The sequence below is a fragment of the Cyprinus carpio genome, chromosome B17, assembly GCF_018340385.1.
Source record: "Cyprinus carpio isolate SPL01 chromosome B17, ASM1834038v1, whole genome shotgun sequence".
NCBI classification, from domain to species: Eukaryota; Metazoa; Chordata; class Actinopteri; order Cypriniformes; family Cyprinidae; genus Cyprinus; species Cyprinus carpio.
The window spans coordinates 13068724-13090526 of record NC_056613.1 but is presented as its reverse complement, the minus strand read 5'-3'; positions in this window follow the sequence as shown (position 1 = coordinate 13090526).

The window sequence follows — 21803 nt, the reverse complement described above, 5'->3', positions numbered from 1 at the left end:
GATGGAATTCCTGAATCAGCTAAACGAGCAGAAATATTCCTATCATCATCTCCACACAGTTATTTACATAATAGCAATTTGGTTTGTGCATAATGGCAAAATAGCGGTTTGCATAAGTACAAAGGGAATAATCTTAATGATTTTGCAGTCAAACAATTTTTGGCTTAATAGTTTGGTGATATGCTCAAATTTCAGTGAAGAAATTAACTGTTTGCAGGGAATGTAAATGTCCTTTCTACTTGCCACAGAAGCACACTCACATTCATACACACTTATATACTTATAAACAAAAAAAAAAAAAAAAAAAATATAAACATAAACACACACACATATATATATATATATATATATATATATATATATTTATATCTCAGCCAAAGGAGAAAAAAAAACTTCTCATATTATTAAGAAGCAGCAAATTAGGAGTTTACTGAGGCAAAAGTCATAGTTAATGGTTTGTTAATTGCGAGAAATCGACCTTAAAATAAAGTGTGAACAAAATATGCAGTGGAAGATGGCTATTGTCCAGCTCCAAGCCAACATTATGATGCACTGGCTTCTCAAAGAAATGTTGAAAATGCAATATACCAGAAATTGACAAACTGAAACCGGAGAGTGTGAAAAGCAAAATCGATTGCTTCCAGAAGATTCATTGTGTTCTGGTGAGTCATGAACACAATTTCAACCTCAACTCCTTTTCAAAATGTCAAACGAGTCTTAATTTAGAAACAAACTATTAAAGATTTCCCCTTGAACTGTCATTTATGAAGTTGACTATATTCACCAAACAAAAAGCCAAAAATATATTTGTGAAAGTGTAGCTGCCGTCACAAAAAAAAATAGATTATCCTGGAGTCTTAACGCCAAGAAGTTGACAGCAGCGTTTGAGAGCGAATCGCCTGATAAATGTGACCCAATCTTAGAAATGCCATGGCTTTTTCCCCACAGCACACAAACATCCCCTAAACAAACGCCCCCGCTCTCTCTCATCCTCACAGCCTTCAAATTTCCATCTAATTGTCACATATTTTTAATATATTCCTTTGAGCTCCTCCAGATGAATTGTGAAGTAATTGCAAACTTGACATTTACCTCAATTAATAAATCATACACTAAATGGACGGGTCACTGTTCTGTTATCAGCCAGACCCTGGATGGTATTCTCCTGAGGTGAACCCTGCCACGGAAGTACATCTAGAAGAGTTGGAGTTTTATGTTCAGAGCATCTCCAGTCCTCCTCTTGCTCTTGGTCACTATGCAGATCGATACAGGAAGGCTCATGAGAGCCATTTAATGTCCGTGTGTCGATTATGTTTGGCTGTACTCCAGCGGCTGAGAGTTGTTTGTCACGATAATGAAATACATAATGCATGATGGGAAGGGAGAAATAAAGAAGCTACATCTGGTCCCTTACAAGAGAGGAAAGAGTTAGAAGGAGAGCGAGAGGATGATGGAGAATGCCATAATTCTAATCAGATGTTAATAATGTCTTGCGCAAGATGAGAAATGCCGGCACGGATCAACCTGTTCTTAGCCATTTGTGGGGATCACAAAATAAAAACTGATATGGAATTAAATTACCGAACACGTCACCTGACCTCCATCTGTTCGCATCTGATTATCCTCACGTCGCGCATTAAAAAGCCAGCTAACAAATGCAAAACCTCATAACACAATTGAGCTTCCTGTGCCTCGAAAATGAATAAATATTCTTTTATTCTCCTCGGAAGACAACCGCCGAATCACTCCTCTGTCCTCAAGCGACCTCATTTAGCCCCAGGGCTCTGGATCCTGTGATTTGTTTGCTGAATGAAAGATTGTATGTGTTATATATTAGTCAAATGCTAATAAATACAAAGCCAAAGTGTTACATATTGTGTTTTCGTTGCTTCTGAGGAAAGTTAAAGATCCGTTTGTCCTTCCTTTGATAGGCCTATTTATTGCTCTCTTAAGGCAGTTATATTTATTCATTTGGATTGTTTGTTTGTCCATTTATGTATTCAGGGGTTGTTTTTCTTGTGAACAATAAGGGAATTAACTAATATTTCTGAGGTAAATGCAACTACACACAATGAAAAAGCAAATACACAATACTTACTGGTGCACACAAATACATAAACTATAGCTTGAGAGAGAGAGGGAACCAGTATAGACGATGAAAGAGAGAATTTAGATTCCCTACTTTGAATTCCCTATCAAAGCGCATTGGTTTATGTAAAGTAGCTCTAAACTGCATGACCTGAGTTGATCCGCAAACTTCTATGGAAAGAGAAGAGAAAAGGACCACAGAAACTAACACTGCAATTAAACTAGGGTTCCCTAGCAGCAATGCTTCTCAACCTTTTTATGGGGACGCCACGCTTTGAAAGAAAGAAAAAAAAAAAGCTTTGGCGGTTGACCTCCAGAATATTTCATCTTAAAAAAAAAAAAAAAAGAAAGAATATGAAAAGAATCACACCATATTAGGAGAAGGCAGCAGAGGAGAAGAAACCATAAATAAATAAAAATACAATAAAAACACTGCTTTTGGACATCAAACGTCAACACAGTACTTCTGAACTTGTGAAAGTGAACAAGATGTGAGAACTAGTGAAGTCTTCCACAATCTGAGAAGCGCTGCCCTAAGGGTTTCGTATAGATATGCACTCTGTAATATTGCATCAATGTTACACTACAAGACTGCTGAACAGGTTTTATTGCCTTTATTGTCAAGAAAATTCAGCATTAATCGCCCTGCTAGTCTAGAAGCATTTCACTGTAAAAAAAATGATTGTGGTTATAACAGTAAAAGACTGTAAAAATGCTACTGTAAAAACCGGTTAACTGGTTAATAGTGAGTTTCCATACTATATTCGGTGAATAAATGTAATAACATTTCATGTAATTTTACAGTAAAATACTGTTAAAAATACTGTTTTTGGAAGTGAAAAAGTAAAAGTCATTGTATAATTTACAGTGACAAACCATAAATTGACACTCCCAGAATTCCCTGCATGACACTTCATATTTGATGTTTTTTTTGTTGAAATAACATGTTTCTTCTTAGTTTTTTTCTTATCAGTTGTGTACATTAGTGTTTAATCGTACATCTAATGTTGATAAATTAATGTTTATTGCATTATTTCAGTATCAAGTGAGTCACAATGATGGGGTTTAGTGTTTGTGTGAATGCCACTGTGCACCTCTCTCTCTCTCTCTCTCTCTCTCTCTCTCTCTCTCTCTATATATATATATATATATATATATATATATATATATATGTATTGCCCTCCTAAGCTCATAGAAAAGCTGTTTGTGATGAGCTTTGGTTCATCATGTGACTTTCTCATCACCACCAGTTTTTTTTGGTAATCAGTGCATTACAATGATTCAAAACAGATATTAACATTTCAATATGTTGGTTTATTAACATTATATCAGTTAATGAAATACGGTATTTTACTGTGAATTTAAGTCAAGTCTGTAAAACCTAAAATGTTGCTACATATTTTTTATGGTGAAGTTCTGGCAACCACAGCTGCCGGTATTTTACGGTAAATGTCACAGATTTTTTTTTTTACAGTGTTGGATTCGGTACATAAAATAACATTAGTGGACAAATGCAATTTTCTGTGCATTTATTTTTAATGCACAACCTTTAAAGTTGCTCCTGCTACCAGATTAGAAGATATTTGAATTTCAATTTTATGTTTTTCTAGTGAAACACTGTTTGGGTGACATATTTTTATGGTGGGGGAAATGTCACTCACTTATGTAGCGTTGCTTATGTTCCATTAAGGGCTGAGATCTATAATTACTTACAGATGTTTCTGAGAATTAATTATCTAATTTGGTTTAATGTTCAAAATACATTCTTTTTTTATTTAAAGCATGTATAAATGATAGAGGAAAATTGATTTAAGTTTTAAAGTGTATGTTAGGTGTATGTGTGCTTTTACTGGGAAAATGGTTGAGTGTAAAATGTTTTCTTTTCATGAAAAAAATTGATGGGGTGGGAGGGGGAATAAATAAATGGATGAAACCTGTAGAGAGGAGAATACAATTTTGAAAGGAAAAGGAGAGAATTAAAAAGACACTACATATTATGGCTAAAATACAATCCATTAAAAACTAGCCCCTGTGATGAACAAATACTCACACAAAATATGCATGCTTTATATACAAGTCAGAGTCATATCCAGAAGCATATGCTTGTGTTTTACATCTGATGGAAAATTCTCCCGACATAATAATCAATCTTGATATCATTATTGGAGCAGAAGAGACATTGCCTAGACATATGTTTGCGAATATGTTCATATGTTTGTGTTGTAGCAATTTAAGCAGCTGTATGAGTGTTTCTTCGACTACAGGCATTTTCATGTTCCAAGGGCAAATTTTTTTAATAAAACTAACAGGCTTCAACTTCTTTTTGTTATGTGAAGGTCAAAATAAAACAGTCTTTACAAACAGTTTTTAAACAAACTTTATACATTATGGGTCAAAAGTTAAAAGGTAAAGTATAAAAAGAGGCATTTTTTATTTTTTATTTTCTATTTTAAAGAACACTTTAATAATTTTTAATAAAATTGATCAAAAGGGACAGTAAAGATATTTACAAAGTTACAAAAGATTTCTATTTCATCTAAATGTTGTTCTCTTGAACTTTGTACTCATCAAAGAATCCTGAGGGAAAAAACAATTACTTTAAATTGTAATAACATTTTAAAAAAAAATAAAAAATACTTCAAATAAATGCAGTCTTCTTTCAAAAACACAAACAAAAAATCTTACCGACCCCAAACTTTTGAACGACAGTACATTCCTTCAAATGCCTTGTCAGTGAAGAAGAGCATGAGAATGAGATGTGTAAATTAATAAGTAACTTCCAGTACAGAATGCTATTAAACATGACACATTGTGACATGATGAAAATGACGTTTGCTGGTTCATAAAAAGTTTAAAAAAAGTGTAAAAAGTGTGGTTTATTTTCTAAAATTTCACAAGGCCAAAAGTGCCCACTGTTGAAGAAAACAGCCGCACATATGCAAGAATGTCAATCAAATCTGACACCTCCTTCTGGTTGTGCACCTGTTCGGTGTCAGTCAAGTTGTAACAATAGAGAATGTTTTCTGCTATTGACATGTCACATGTTTCCACAGGCCTCCCTTTCTCCCTCAGACTGTTTGTCCTCATTTCTCATTCACACTTATGTGTACACCAAATAGCTTGTGGGCAAAATGTAAAGAGCATAATTAAAAAAGCATATAACGCAATGTTACTATTGCATCTAACCCAATCCTCAGTGTAGATGTGTTTTTGTAGCATAGTAGCTGGTTTGCTGTTAGTCAAATATTAATAGGCCTATCAAATATCAATAGTGGCCACACCAGCTTGTAATTGTAAGTTAATAAATGACTGAATATTAGCTAAATGAAAAACAAAAGAGGAAAGAACTACAAAATGCATCCCATGTTAAGTCAACACCTTAATCACATCATCTGGAAAGAATTGAGAAAATACTAAGCGAAAATCAGAAAGAGGATGCAAATCAAACAAATAGGTACTGACCAAGAGTGAATATGTGTTACATCTTCAGATCTTCCCCCAAATGTCAGGTTTTCCTTTGAAACATGCTTTTATGAAGAAAATGTGGATTTGTAAGCATTTTAAAGATGTGAAATGGTTTATCACCCTATACAATCTGAATGCATGTGAAAGTTGTCATTATTACAGACAGCTCTGTCTCCTCTTCCTCCTGAATTAGAAGCATCTGTACATGCTGGAATGAACAGACTGGATAGATGAAAGTGATGTTTTAATCAGGACACCTGCAGCTGTCGCATCTGTGTGATTTACAGAGTTGATATGAGGAGCTGGACTGAGGGGGAGGGACGACTGAGGCAGCTGTATCTGGACGCCACATCAGTTCGCGGGACCAAAGACAACGTCTCAGTGAACACTTCTTTGACCTTCCTTAAACCAGAATAAAACACAGTGAAGCCATTTATTCACCATCAAGTTGTGCCAAACCTAAATGACTATCTTGAAGCATCTTGAAGACATTGCCACAGTTCTTCTGGATTTAGTCTGTCTCAGTTTCTTCATGTCATTCCAGACAGACTGATGATGATGAGATCAGATCTCTGTGTGGAGCACTGGCTGTTGTCAGACTCCTTGTGCAAAAAAAAAAAAAAGCAGCATGGACCCTTTTCTCAGATTTTGTTGACATACATTCACAGTTAATAACATTGTAAATCTAGCAACATATTTAATTTTTTTTGTTTTACATTTTACTGTACATTTATAAAACTATATTTTGTGTTTTCTTACCTTGGCTTTAAATAAAATTCTCTGCTGCTGTGAATAGTACAAAGGCTGAGCAAATTTGACATGTTTTCTTTTGTCCAATGTAATCAATATCTAAATGTTTTTTTTTTTTTTACTCTTTTGGAAAGTCACAGAAACATTATTGTGTTTTTCTTTCTTTCACTATTGGGGCACATGAGAAAACAAAATAAATTGTGAAAAGGGTCCATTATAAGAATAAGAATAGTCCTATGGGCTTGTTTGAAAAAAAAAATAGATAGATAAGGAATATCTATATAACCAAAGAGAGTGCGACAAAAAAGATTTGGAAATATTTGATTAAATGATTTCTGGGTGAACTATTATTTTGAGTCCATAAACAGTGGAAATCATATCTCAATGAATGCTCAGCTGGTTTTTGTACTTTGTACTGTAAGTCTTTCCTTCATTGTTCTTTAAAATCTCAATGGTATAATTTGTGCAACCTTGAACACACAAAATTATAGTGTTCTGCCAAACCCCTGTGGTAAAGATTTGACGAACACTGCCACACATATTTACATGTAAATGAGCTTTAATGGAAAACTGTTTGGCAGAAGTGTCAAACTGCTCATTTTTGCCAAAGGTTTGCTAAAGGTTCATTGCTTACACTACCTGAATGCTTCTGGCAAACAATCAAATCTACTAATTATTCCCTACAATTTGTTTTTACAAGCTTTTTTTGACTGAAAAGCCATGCGGTTATGATCATTGGTCAAATACACAGAACATCATGTATGTCCCGTTCTCTCTTTCTCTGTGGTCCTATGAATTTGTGAGAGAACCATCGACGATTGTGTTTGGCTCAATAATTTCACAGTGAGCTGAAATTTGTTTAGTGCTGACGTCATAGTGCAAAATGGCGCATTGTTCATTAAAAAACCACTGGAGGTTTGAACGCCTCTATAATGAATTTATTATCTTCCTGCTCCCTAGCTTTTCTTTTTATCATTTTCTCCCCCTACCTTCTCCATTTGCTGCCTCTCTTTTAATCACTTACTCCCTTACCTTCAAATTCAGAGAAGCAATATTGGCAGGAGTATCAAAATGCAGTAGTGCTAAAGCGATATGAATTCAACTGCCGAAAACAATAAATTAGACCATACGGGGAAAAATAAAATAAAAAGAAGGAATAGCTCTAATTACATTCATTACAACAGAGCATTACGGAGAGAATAAACATTATCCTGTCTCTCATATGTATTTTCTGCTCATTGCACAAATCTTTTCCCAAGGATATAATATTTTCTTTAGTATTTAATTTACAGTGCAAACAGTATATTTGTCTTCTTTTCCAATAAAACAATCCAAGCATTTCTAAAAGAAAATAGATTTACTTAAGAAGTAGAATTGCATACGATATTACAGACTTTATTTCAAAGAGGATATATTTTGATTTCTGTTTATTTTTTCTTATCCATTCGGCAAATAGTTGTTGTTGTTATTATTAGTTGTATTTTTGATAGATTTATGTAAAGTAAGAAAAAAGAGCATGTTTTAAGCAAGTTTAGAATTTTTTACTGGAAAACAAGACAACAGTATTTATTAAGAATTTTTACTTTTTTATGCAGAAATGTTCTTCTGGTTCTTTCAGTGCCTTTGTGTTCTTGTTCCATTTCTAGAATTCACCACAAGCCTTCCTTTAATTTATTTAATGGCTTGGTAACTTGCCAGTTTGTGGACCTGTTCAAGGTCTGCTAACATTTGAGTTTGTTAGAGGTAAAGGGGAGGTCTACTTCATTTTTCAATATTACATCTTCATAGTTTATTAAGTTTTCATTAAATTTGTTTAATTACAATTTTGAGGTTTTGTGTGAGGTCAGCTTGATTGATTATTTCACTAATTAAAACCTAAGACCACATCAGACGTGACTCTTTTTTGAATTTCCATATTAAGGTCCAGTTCTGTTCTGCAGACTTGCAGAATTTTTTTCCGTGTCCTTACTGTAAGTTTAGCCATTTGCAGTTGATGAGTTTGTGTCTGTTAACCTTTAACTTCAGTTTTTTACAATTTGAATGTGACATTTAATTCCTTATTGCTCATATTTGAATACTTTTATGACTGAATTAAATAACTGAATCTATATTTGAATGGTAGTTTAATAGCAAAGCCATAAAGCTGAGTGCCAAGATGCTTATGGCCAGCACAGTGCTACAGTAGCTCATAGAAACACCTTTCCATACAGCACTGGTCCCCACCCATTACCTTTTTCTCCCCAGACAGCCGTCCCTGATTCTTGCAGTTTGCTGTGTCTGAGTGAGCTCTATGTGTGTGTGATACGCATGGCCCCCACTGGGCATGACTGCAGTGGAGAGTGCTGCTGCCTGTGGGAGGTCAGAGGCTGGAATCTGGTGTCATGCCATCAGAGGCTATTAAAGCACTGAGTCCTGCAGCGAGAGAGTCAATGAGCCTGACACTCCACCGTCAGCTTCTGCTCATCGGCCTGGGAGGGACAGAGATACTGCTGGGATTAACACACACACAAACACACCTGCAGCAGACCATTTAACACACACACACACACCTGCAGCAGACTGTTTACACACACACACACACCTGCAGCAGAACATTTAACTCATAAGCACACATTCACACACCTCTAGCAAACCGTTTAACACACACACACACAAAATGTTTACTATAGAAATGAAAACATGCTGTTGTATGTTCTGCTTTTATATGACATTAAATATAACTACCGAAAAATATTTATGCAAAGTTGATGGTTATTTTAAGCCTAAAAAATAATGGGTTTTAAAATACCTTTTTGAATAAAAATGAAAAAATGAAACCACCCTAAATGCTACACTTGAATTTAGGCATCACAATATTATAATGTGCAGTAGGAAAATGGATATTCAACTTGAATGGATGTCAGTAAATTCTGTGCTTGACAGAGGTAAGACGCACACTAACACTGCTAGATTTACAACTCTCTTGCATCACATAAAGCTCTTGTCTTACTTTTGACTGCTTCATCTTCCTCCAACTGTCAGCTTCAGGCCGTACGTATAAACTTAATGAGTTTTTAGTTTGGTTTATTGTTTTATTTAGTTGACATACAGCTCTGTCTTACCCTGCCAGAGGTAAGGCTAGGTTCTAATCATTCAACAGCGCATTCTTGGACTTCACACTTTGAAGTTTAACAAAAATAAATAAAAAGGAGCTTAGAGTCTGCTGTTATTTATTCAGCTGAAATTGGGTGTAAATCACAAATTATATAAATGCATATGGATATTTATAACATACATGCATATGGATATTTATAACATGCATTTATAAATGAAAAAATATATATATGACATCATCATACACTGTCTTGCAGGGCTTTCTGTGTGGCTCTGGTCTTTGTATCAATAGAATTATGCATATTTAAATGTGCTGGTCATTTAGGAAACAATCAACCAGGTTGATAAACAAACAAGCAGAAACACTGCTTGTATATGTCTGAAATACAAACCATAACAGCACATTTACATCAATGTACACACTCTGTGTAAACATATTATGTGTTGAAAAGGGTGAATTTCCTCTGTGAACCCTGTTAAACACAGCCAGGACACAGAGACGTGAAGATGAAAGTAGTAGAAGGATCTCTGAGCCCCAGAGGAGCATTTTAAAACATCAGACTGAGTGAGACCTCAAGTAACTGCACTCATGCAGAAGAGGATTCCATCCAAAGGCAGACAGTGAGAGATCTTCAACTGGGAGAAATGTGAGGCGTCTGAGGAACTTGCACAACATGATGACGTCAATCATGAATTATTTTTAAGTGGCATAAATCTGAGTGAATTCTCTTGCACTATAATAAATATCATTTATCATCATTTTTAGAGTGTAATCCTCCTTTTAACTGCTTGTTAAATATCTTAATTAGAATGATCTAATGAGAGCGGGACAATAATATCACATCAAGGAACATGTCAGCCCCATTAGATTGCAGTAACAAAACAAACAACAAAGATTCAATCAATTCTCAATGAACAAAATTATAGTCCCTTCCTACATCTGTTTTCTGTTTTAAGAAGCTGTTTCACTTGGATATATATGTCACTTTAGAGAAGAAGAAAAAAGATGGTCGCAATTCAATTCAGGTTCATAAATTCATTTAAGTTTGTTAAAATAAATTTGTACTTACATGTTTCTGCAGTAATGCTCCAAAAGTAGCGTTTTTTGGTGCAGACGTTACAGGTTTGAATCAGTCTATTCAAATTTTTAATATTACTTTGCTGATTGCACATTACAATGTTACAGTACATGATACAGTTACATGTACAATGTAATGTAGGTAAAAGTATGTTTTTCCAATGAGCCTAGGTTGAAATTGTTTGGACACGTCTTACCTACATGGGACTGACCCAGAAACCAGCCCAGATTCATAAATAACAGACTCCCACCATGTCTAATGTAAGGTTTAGCTGATTAGAAACATCTCAATAAACATCTCAAGCATCACAGACACCTCTACAATTGCCTTGGAACCTCTATGGAAAATTCACATGTGTGGGACACTGAGCATTAGTGAACTGAACTTACTAAAACCTTATTGTTCTAAAGCCTGCAAGTGACATTAAACTAGGAAAGGAACTCTGCATGAACATCCCAGCTTTTTATGAATAAGCTGATTCATTTCACAAGATATTATTTCCAAAACTGTAAAGAAAGTGCAGCCATCTGTCACAAACTGAGTTGTGACAGCAAAATATTAAAAATGGAAGCAAACAATAAACCTGTACAGTTTATGAAACTTACATGACTTTATTTGCATTTGTGTGTGTTGTTTGTTTAAGGGCATGTGGCAAATCTTTTTTATCGGGCAGTTCTGCTAATAGGGAGAAAGAGGCTGCAGTAAGATGGAGCACCTTTCCAGGAGTCCAGATTTATATTAATTCTTCTTGAATCATAAAGCTTAATATAAATATGAGAACCTTCAGTCCCCATCCACCGCTCTGTAGAAACCCCTCTATTAACATCAATCATGTCTTATTTTACTCTCATTTATCATAATCATGCTCACACACACACACTCTCTCTCTTCCACTCTCCTCTTTCGGCCTGCAGTAGAGGAGATAGGAGCCAATGTAGCAACGACAATTCTGCAGTCACATTTATTCAGAATTTCCTCTCTCATACCTTTTCAAACATTTTAACCAATGTATGGTATTTTTGAGGGTGTTCAGATTTCTTCCCTCCGTTCGAAAATTTTGATGACTTAAGTTACAAAAATTATATTTAAAATTACATAGACTAAAATAAAATAGTTAAATTATGATAGTGTTTTCATGCTATGGCAAAACGAAAGAATAATCAAAATTTTTGAGAATATTCTCATAATCTTCAAAATATTATTACCACATGCATATGTTGTGGTACTCTCGTGAACGCACGTCAAAGACTGACCCGGAAGAGAAAAAATTGTTGAATAATCATTATTTTTGTTTTCTTTGTGCAAAAAAAAATTTATTCTCAAATCTTGAACTTGGTAATTTCATTCCAGTTTAATTGCATAGATAGGGTCAGAAAGCTCTCGGATTTCATCAAAAATATTTTAATTTGTGTTCCAAAGATGTACAAAGGTCTTACGGGTTTGGAACCACATAAAGGGGGAGTAATTAATGACAGAATTTTCATTTTTTGCTGAACTATCCCTAGTTCATTTTACATTACATTTAATGCAATGTCACGACTTTGAAATTAAATGAATCTGGAATCATCAGTTGGTCAATACATTGTAAGGCACAGTATACTTTATTAAAAAAATATTGGACTAATAAACTAATCAAATAATTATAATGTAGCAATGTAGATGTAAAGTGGCAATGTATGTCTTTTCTTCCATTGTGGTGTATAAACGAGTGAATCTGATTATTGAATAAGACAAAAAAATGTAGGGGAAGGACTTCGATCTATCCATCTGTTGTTGATTGGATATACAGTTAAAAGAGATAAAATTAGCATCATGAAAAACTACAGTAATATTATAATATTAAAGCAGTAATATTATTCCTTTGAGATTCAATTCAAGTTTAGTTGTATAGCGCTTGATAAAATGATACATGCTACAAATCATTGCAAAGCAGCTTTACAGAAAATTTAAGTTTCTATTTTAAAGTTTCTACGTTATATTTAGTAGTAGCTTATCAGTGGCGACTATGTCAACCTGATGTCCATATGGCAAAAAAGTACAGTGAAATTCAAGCAGTTAGTTAATGACATGTAATCAAACAGACGGTGAACCCTATTAACTTCAATGATTATATGTTGCGATTAAACTTATAGCAAAGTTTGGTAGTTTTGTATGTTGTTTGATGGTTGGCATCATCTGAGGTCCTCTGAAGGGTGTTATAATTTAAGATATAGTGGGATTATGTTAAAATTGCCACAAGTGACCTAAACAGACTTACTAAATACTGTACATTCATGGTACTGTTACTCTGTTAGCCTACTTCTAACATTTTTTATACCAAAATATACCATGTAGACGTGTAGTACTGTGCAAGTAATGAAGGAAAGTATAAAAACATGCCCAGCCTTTCCTACATAGTACGCTCCAAGGATTATTTTCCTTGTGAATACTATATAACACAGCTGAGGGCTAGCAGGGGCTTCAAACGCCCCTCTACTTCAAAGATTCTCTAATTCTGCCCCCTCTCTCTCACAGATCACACACTCTTTAGGTACTGAGGAGGAGATTCGTCTCTTCCTATCCCCCTGTTGCTCTCTTCGTTACTGCCTCTCTCTATCTCCAGGGCCTTGTTCTACAGTGTTAATTTTTCCTGCACTTGTCCACTGTGTGTTGCTCTCCTCCAGTGATAGCCCTCTTTAAGCTGTGCACACAAAAACCCTGTTGTTCCCTCTGTCATATAGCTTGCTGTTTACTTCCTGTCCTTCTCGCTCTCTCTTTTTCTCTACGCTCCAGGGTTGCCAGTAGTCTCCATTGGGAACGGGTGACTCACAGATGAAGGGGGGGCTCATGGGTACAGGAAGTAACGAGAGAGCTGGCAAGAGCAGCTGATCAAATTAATAAAAGAAAGGAGTGAGACACGGGTGGGGGGGTGGTTCTACTACGTGGCGAGCTGTGCGATGGAATGAATGCAAATATACTATACAGGCAGACTGCTAGACACCAAACAAGAGAGACCACGGCCAGTACACTGAGGCAAAGAACAACTATAATGAAAAAAAAATATTTTCAAATATGTGAAGTTGTATTTCCCATTCTCATATAATTTATTTTTCATTCACTTAGTAAAAAATAAACTAACAACTTGCAACCTACTAATCAGGGTTGCCAGGTCTGCGTGACAAAACCAGACCAATTGCTACTAAAAACTAGCCCAATCATGGCCAGAACAAGGCCAATCACATTCTGGGAGGGGGGAGGGTTTTCCTGCTCAGTCGAATTCGTTTTCTGGAGGGTGGAGGCGGGGGGTTCTCTTCAACCCTCGGTCTGAAAAAAACAACTGCAGCAACAGTTTTAAAGTTTGAAACTGCATTTTTAACCATCAATCCGTTGAGCACCACTGAAATCCACTATATGGAGAAAAATACTGTAATGTTTTCCTCAAAAACCTTAAATCCTTTGCGATTGAAGAAAGAGAGACATGAACATCTTGGATGACATGAGGGTGAGTAAATTATCAGGAAATTTTTATTCTGAAAGTGGAGTAATTCTTTTAAAAACTGTTGCTGTCATGTACGCAAAATACGTATTTAGTTGTGTGTGTTGTGTTCGTGCCGCGTAGCTTGTAGGTCTCCAGGCTAACAGCAATATCTGTTCGCTCGTAATTGTCTAGAAATGTGTCAATGAATAATGAATATTTGTCGTTGTTAGACCCAATCCCCTCACACCTTCTCCAAACAATCTCTCCCACACTTTTACCAGCACTCACACACATCATCAACACGTCTCCTCACAGGCACCTTTCCCACTGCATTCAAGCAGGCTCGGGTAACCCCACTGCTCAAAAAACCTACATTAAACACTTCACTTATAGATAGCTATAGACCTGTCTCTCTCCTCCCATTCATAGCGAAAACCCTCAAACGAGTTGTTTTCAACCAGGTATCATTGTTTCTTTCACAGAATAACAAACTGGATGCTAACCAGTCAGGTTTCAGGAGTTCAGCCATTTAACTGAGACTGCGCTACTGTCAGTAATGGAAGCCTTGCCGATTGCAAAAGGTGATACCAAATCATCAGTTCTTATTCTGCTGGATCTATCTGCTGCTTTTGACACAGTCAGTCATCAGATCCTCCTGTCCACCCTCTCATCACTGGGCATCACAGGGATTCTACTTCACTGGTTTGAATCCTATCTCACTGGTAGGTTTTTCATGGTGCCCTGGGGGAGAGGAGATATCCAAAGCACATCAACTGGTCACTGGGGTTCCTCAGGGATCAGTTCTCGGACCCTTCCTCTTCTCCATATTCACAACATTACTGGGTCCCATCATACAGGCACATGGTTTCTCCTATCATTGTTATTCTTATGACACACAGCTCTATCTCTCATTTCAACCAGATGATCCAACGGTAGCTGCATGGATCTCAGGCTGCCTGGCAGACATGTCGGCATGGATGAAAGAACATCACTGATGCCGCCTTCACACTGGCAATTGAAATCAGCTCCGATACGGCTAAGAAATGACCGGAAGTCATTCATTTCCTATGGAGATTCGCAGACCGCACGCGAATGGCTCCGAACCGGGTCCGAGCGAGTGCGGTGCGAAAAAAATCGTGTCCGTTGGTCATCCGGATGCGTTCAAAAAATTTAACTCTTGCGAAAGGCTACAGACGGTTCCTCTCTGACAATTCCAGTTGGCGTTGTTATGGTACTGATAAACAAACCAGAATTCTCAACTTTTAATAAAATAAATAATGATTTTATAACAATAAGTTGTCATGTCATTTTTTAATTTTCATGATTTTCTAACATTATTAGGGCAGTTAATACTCTCTTGCTCGAGTGCAGGGTTGTTGCAGCCCTATATACCATTATATCACATTTAGCTGACCTGACATGTCAACGTCCTGGGCAACTTTCCTCCATGCAGCAGCCTTCCAATTGATGTCTCTATAACCCTCATCAGAGAGATCATAGAGAATTGCACATTCAGATATTGACAAGATCAATCGTTCTTATCTCTCTGCCATTTTTGTTCTACTCGTTTCTGAAGCTTTCCGACGCTTTTCAGCGGTGTAGTACGACGTCCACTGGGGGCGTATTGCATATTACGAAGCTGATTTCAACTGCCAGTGTGAAGGCGGCGTTACAGCTCAACCTGGCAAAGACTGAGCTTCTTGTCTTCCCTGCCACTCCAACTCTACACCATGATTTCACCATCCAGCTAGGTTCTTCTACAATTACCCCATTAACTTCGGTTAGAAATCCTGGTGTAATCTTTGATGACCATCTGACCAACATCAGAAAGATCAGGCCCTTTCTAACAGAGCATTCTGCAAACCTCTTGTCCAGGCAATTGTCATTTCTAGGCTGGACTACTGCAATGCTCTTCTGGCTGGACTTCCATCAAGCACAATCAAACCTCTAAATGATTCAGAATGCAGCGGCATGACTGGTCTTCAACGAGCCCAAAAGAGCCCATGTTACACCTCTCTTTATCTCCTTGCACTCAAGACATTGATGCTTGCATATGGAACAACTACAGGCTCAGCACCTGCCTACTTCCACTCACTATTACAAATCTACATCCCCTACAGAAGTCTGCGATCTATGAGTGAGCGACGCATCACAGAGAGGCTCAAAATCACTTTCCAGAACGTCCTCGTTCACTGTTCCTGGCTAGTGGAATGATTTTTCCACCCTATTCGGAATGCTGAATCCCTGACAATTTTCAAGCGACAGCTGAAAACTCATCTTTTTCAACACTACTTGACTTTATCCTAAATTAAAAAAAAAAAAAAAAAAAAATTGTCTTTCTCTTTATTTATTCCTTCCCTTTATAGCTTGTACTTATTTGAACAATTCCTAAAACTTGGTATTATGAGCACTTCCTGTGTCTGCTTGCCTCTTTATGAAGAATCGCTTTATGTATTCCCCAACTATAAGTCACTTTGGATAAAAGCATCTGCAAAATGACTAAATGTAAATGCATTCTAATATGTTGATTTGGGTGTTGAATATTTCTTATTATTATCATTATTAATCTTAAAAACATTTGTGCTGCATAATATTTTTGTGGAAACCATGATGTTTTTCACAATTTTTTCTTTGATGAAAGAAAAGTTTGCCATTCATCTGAAACAGAAATCTTTGTGACATCATAAATGTCTATCACTTGAATAAAAGGGTTAATTTATTACTAAACGATCAGTAAAATATTACTGACCCCAGCATTTTGTAAGGAAGTGCATAAGTCTCCAACAAACTATCTTTTTCTTGGAAACAGTGAATGAAATATTAATTAACGTATAGTCTATACAGAAACTGACTTTCAAAAATAAACTCACTTTGAGGAGTAAAAAATTGTGACAGCTATTCCCAATCTCCACTACACAGTTCATTAAAACAGACATACAAGAAGACAAAGATTAAGATAGCACAGTTTGACTACCATATGAATCAAAAAAGTAAAAGAGTAAGATAGTAAATATTCTCTTCCAATTGAATTCCCATCAGTAATACACACACTAAACAAGCCTGTCCCCAAGATGCAAAGATCAATACAACCTATTAACCCCTCTCTCTCTTTCTCTCTGTCCTTCTGTCTTCTGGGACCCCTTCATTTGAGAATAGGCCTAAAGTGTTCATTTCTGGGGACCGAATATTCCCACAAGGATAGTAAAACCTGAAATTACCTATATTGTGGGGAGCAGCCAACATTGCCCACAAGGAAAACAGCTTAATAGACGTAGTAAATAGCATTTTAATGAAAATTTAAAAATGCAGAAAGGTGTGTGTGAGGGTTAGGAGATAGAAAATATAATTAGCTCGATATTAAAACAACAGAAGTAAATGGAAAGTCCCCACCATGTGTATCCCTGCTCTATTATGGTTTACTTCAATAGATCCCAGAGGATCTTTTGCTGCCAAGCAACAAAAGCTGAACAAAGGGTCATAATAAGGTTGAGTTATCAGTCACATATAATGCTATTAAATACCTGCTGCATGCACTGAAACACATGCACAAACCTAGTTATTAACACACACAATGGCTTTCAGTTCATATCGAGCAACACACGAACGCAGTGTGATGGACATCTCTGATAGAGGGCGGGTTATTACAAGCAGAGCAGGTCATGGAAGAACTCTCTCCTTAATGATTAAGCCTGTGAGACATTGATATGAAGATATTTATCCGCTTCAGATCTTCAAATGAAGCAGGAAACCAAAGCTATGCTTTCTGGACAGACAATACAAGCCATGGCATATCGGCTTGGACCAACTTGCTCAGTTCTGCTTCATTCGACTCAGGCATCTGCATGAATATTTCACTAGTATGGTTATGCATTGAATCTATAGATGTCTGGTTTAAAATTTGGTATTTGGAATGTAGTATTCCAGTGGTGAGCTGTTAGACAACTAGTTATCCAGTAAGTCCTGTGGCTTATGGAATAAGGTAGGTCTGTTCCAAAACTTAATGAGCTGCCTACCTGGGTGGAATTTTAAGGCAAAATAAGTGTACCAGAGACACGAAGGTTAAACCAAAACATACACATCAATATTGCATGAATCCTTTAATAAAACAGTAATCCAAGAAAGTTCTAGCAAGCTAAATAAAAATTATTCCAACAGGAGTAAATTTTGACTATCAGTAAGTGTAATTAATGCCCTAGTTAAATCAATAAAAACAGAACTTTCACAAGCAATAAAAATACCATCCCTGGACTATTAATAAAAATACAGACCCAAATTTTTATAGATATATTTTATAAATATATAGGTGTTTTGTTTCAGTATATTGGGTAATATACTGAAAAACAACATCTATTTTTTGTACTATGGGAGTCATTTTAACATCTTTTACTCATGTCTGAAGAAATATAGACAAAAACAAGGATGGTCGAAAGAAGTGATTAAATTAGGCTGAAAGAAAGATAGCTATGATAAGGCTGGACTGAGTGAGTCTGTTTCAGTTTCTTCATTAAAGTTTCATCGCCAGGCTGCTCTGATTTACTCCCTCCTGCAGGACAAACAGCAGACAGCTCCATTTCTCACAAACACACACACACACACACACGCACAAATACATAAGCTTCACCTGTTAAGGAGCTGCACTCATGTTTCATTCCCTCTGCCGTCCTTGGGGAGGCTCTGTAGTCTTCATTAGACATGCACAGAAAGGCCGGGCAATTAAAATTATTCTGCTCCCATTGCTGATGCAAGACCTGCTTTCCTCATTTCAATGCAGACTCTAATTGTTACATAAAAATATGAGATCTGCCCACGGATCAGTGTTCAATCAGCCCTTAAAGGTTTCAATTTGCTGCTCGGTTTCATTTCATTTCCACTCATTCAACAGGCATCAGATAGGCACTAGTGTAACACAACTTAACTTGAATATAGAGTGGGGTCCAACATTTTTAAACCACTAATGAAAATGAATCCTTTGCAGTTTTTTTTTTTCGAATGCGATACCTTTTTCATTGAAAATGATATTATCAGTAGCCTATATCAGTAAGCTATTATCAATTTGCGTGCAAAAAAAAAAATTAAAAAAAAAATTCAAAAGTATTTTCAGAATGTGTTTTACTTTAATGGCAGCAGGATTTGTGCTGGATGAGGACCACATGTTTGTGTCAAACATGATTTGAGATGATCCAAACAGCAGCTTGTGCTTCAGTGGAAGCAATAACATTTGATCATCTGCACAAAGTTTCATTATCAAAGTCATATATTTGTTTATTTCATTAGTGACCTATAAATAGTGCAGGATTTAAAATATTTCTTAAATTTATGATCCAAATTGTTCAGAAATTCTGTTTATTTTCAGGTTTAGAATGAAAAATCACTAATGAAACAGCTCCCCTAGTGATCCGATAGTGAACTACAAGACACAACAATCTCACTAAATGAGAAACAAAACGTTCCACAGAACATACTGATTGACAGCTGTTTAACAGCTTGCGTCTCACTGATCAGTCAGGAGTCTCCACTCACAGCCAAATTACACTGTTACCTCCGATTTATCTACATTTCTAATTAGGACCACATACTGTTCATCAGATCTGCATTTCTGACATCTGTGTGATTGATTCCCTTCTTTAAAACGTGTGATTGATTCTCTTTTCTCTATTGAGAAAAACACCTGTTTTTACCAGCTAAATCCTGTGGAGAAAAGCATTCACAAAATTTGCAGTTAATTATTAAATTACTGAAAACCTATAATTAATACAAAACCATTTTTGTTGAGAGTTGTATTTAGAGAGGGAGTCCAAATTCTCCTCGAAATGCCACCCTGACACAATCATTTCAGCAACTGTCACATTTTAGTCCGTCCGTATTTATCTCTTAAGGATTTTGGAATTCATAAATGTTACATGAGATCAAATCCCAGCCCAGTGAAGCTTTAAGATATTTGATTCTCAGAAAGTAAATCTCAAATATAAACACACAAAACAGTGATTTTATCCAATAGTATTAAATCTGTTCATGTAGGTTATTATAGCAGCAGGGCCACTATTCAGTTATCGCTATTGTTGAATCACATAGGCTACTGAGAAAAACAAAGACATTTGAGGGCTTGCTTAGGTCACAATTAAAATACTTATGCATATTATGAGATTTAAATATATTGTTTATTTTATTTTAATTTACATTTGTGTTATAATGTCTGTTAAGGATTCTTTTACTATTAAACAGTCACATTTAAAAAAGTCCAAAACAGTTCTAAACAAATATGATTTTGATGTAAGAGGACAACAGAACATGGACCTTTTCTATGGAGGAAGCTTTATGAGGGATTTTGGATTTATTTATATCAAACACACAGCTTCGTGAGACATTAACTGATAGAATGGAGTCGTGTGGATTAGGCCTACTTGTGGATTATAGTGTTTTTTTTTTATCAGCTGTTTGAACGGCACCCATGTGCTGCAGGTTACCACTGGGGTGAATTATGTCTATGTATCTGGCTGCAGAGTAACTAGCTTAACATTGTAGTGAAATTACTTCAGAGAACTTAAATATTAAAAGGCCAACTTTGTGTATGTTATAAAGTAGGGTACTATTTTTCTTTGCCTTAAATCTAAGATACTACAACATTGGTGGCTGATCACCCTGTCTGATTTGTTTTGCGATAATGATCGACTGACTGTAATCCCTTACTTAAGTGGCATTAATAAGCAACTTTTTGTTGAATGTCAAGTAGGCCTATAGAACAGTAAACAGTGATTGGATATTGAATCTTAGAACTGTGACACTCCAGCCTTATCTGTCCCCATTTTCCCTAACATCATCCTAGATAATATGATTTCACAAGAATATGTGCCTGACAGAGCTCTGACAATCCACACGAGTCATCGCTATGACACGAAAATGCAGTGGCTACCCCCTGCAGAGCTGTTGAAATTCACGGAGAAAACAGACAGTGCCTGGGAGAATTTATACTGTTGAACCCCAGAATAAGTGACCCTCCAGTGAGAACCAGGGCAGAACAAGCCTCTGGCCTTGCAGCACAATATCTGATCCAAACCGGTCCTGCTGCTGAGTGTCACGCTGTAACCTCGACCTCTCCGTTCTGCACAGTGATGTGGAAGGAACAGAAGAGATTCTTGAGTGCAGGGGAGAGTTCTGTCAAAATTGAATGCTTTCAGAAGATGTACATCAGGTTCAGGAGCCCTGAACTCCTTCAGCACTGCCAAGTGGAGACAGCTCTTGATTTTTAACACCAACAAATGTCTCAAATTGGATGGGGGGGTTCTAGCTCCTTAAACAAACTACTTCTATGGGGTTTGTTCCTCATAAAACCCATCCGAAGAGGTGGAATAGCATAAATCACAGATGCTATTGTAGTCAGCAGGATAGCAGCAGCAGACAGCGTGATTTAAAAAGTTATGGTGGTGAGCATATCAGCCATCAGCAATTTAGCAAAGTAAAAAAATTAAATTCTGGAAGGACAGGAACCGGAGCCGTAGTGCCCTCTTCTGGAAACCAGCTGTGGAAGCTGTCCAAACATAACATGACAAAACTGAGAATGTCACAAGGTGAAACAAACTGTTGTTTGACAAAAATGCATCGTGACAGAAGCAGAAAATCTGTTTCACACAGATGTGTTTTAGGACAAAAATATTAAAACTTTTTAAAGAGTGTCAGTAAAATTCTGACCTTCAAGTCGAGCTGTCACGATATATACAGAGGCTCATGGCACATATAATAAATAGACCTTGAGCACATTAAAGACAAAATTCATGCAGATATCACATGATATGGCCTTCTGTCAGGAGAGATTGCTTCTTGGCCTTTTGGCTAAAATCATAGTGTAGTGTAGTATGTAGATTTTGCTTTTCAAT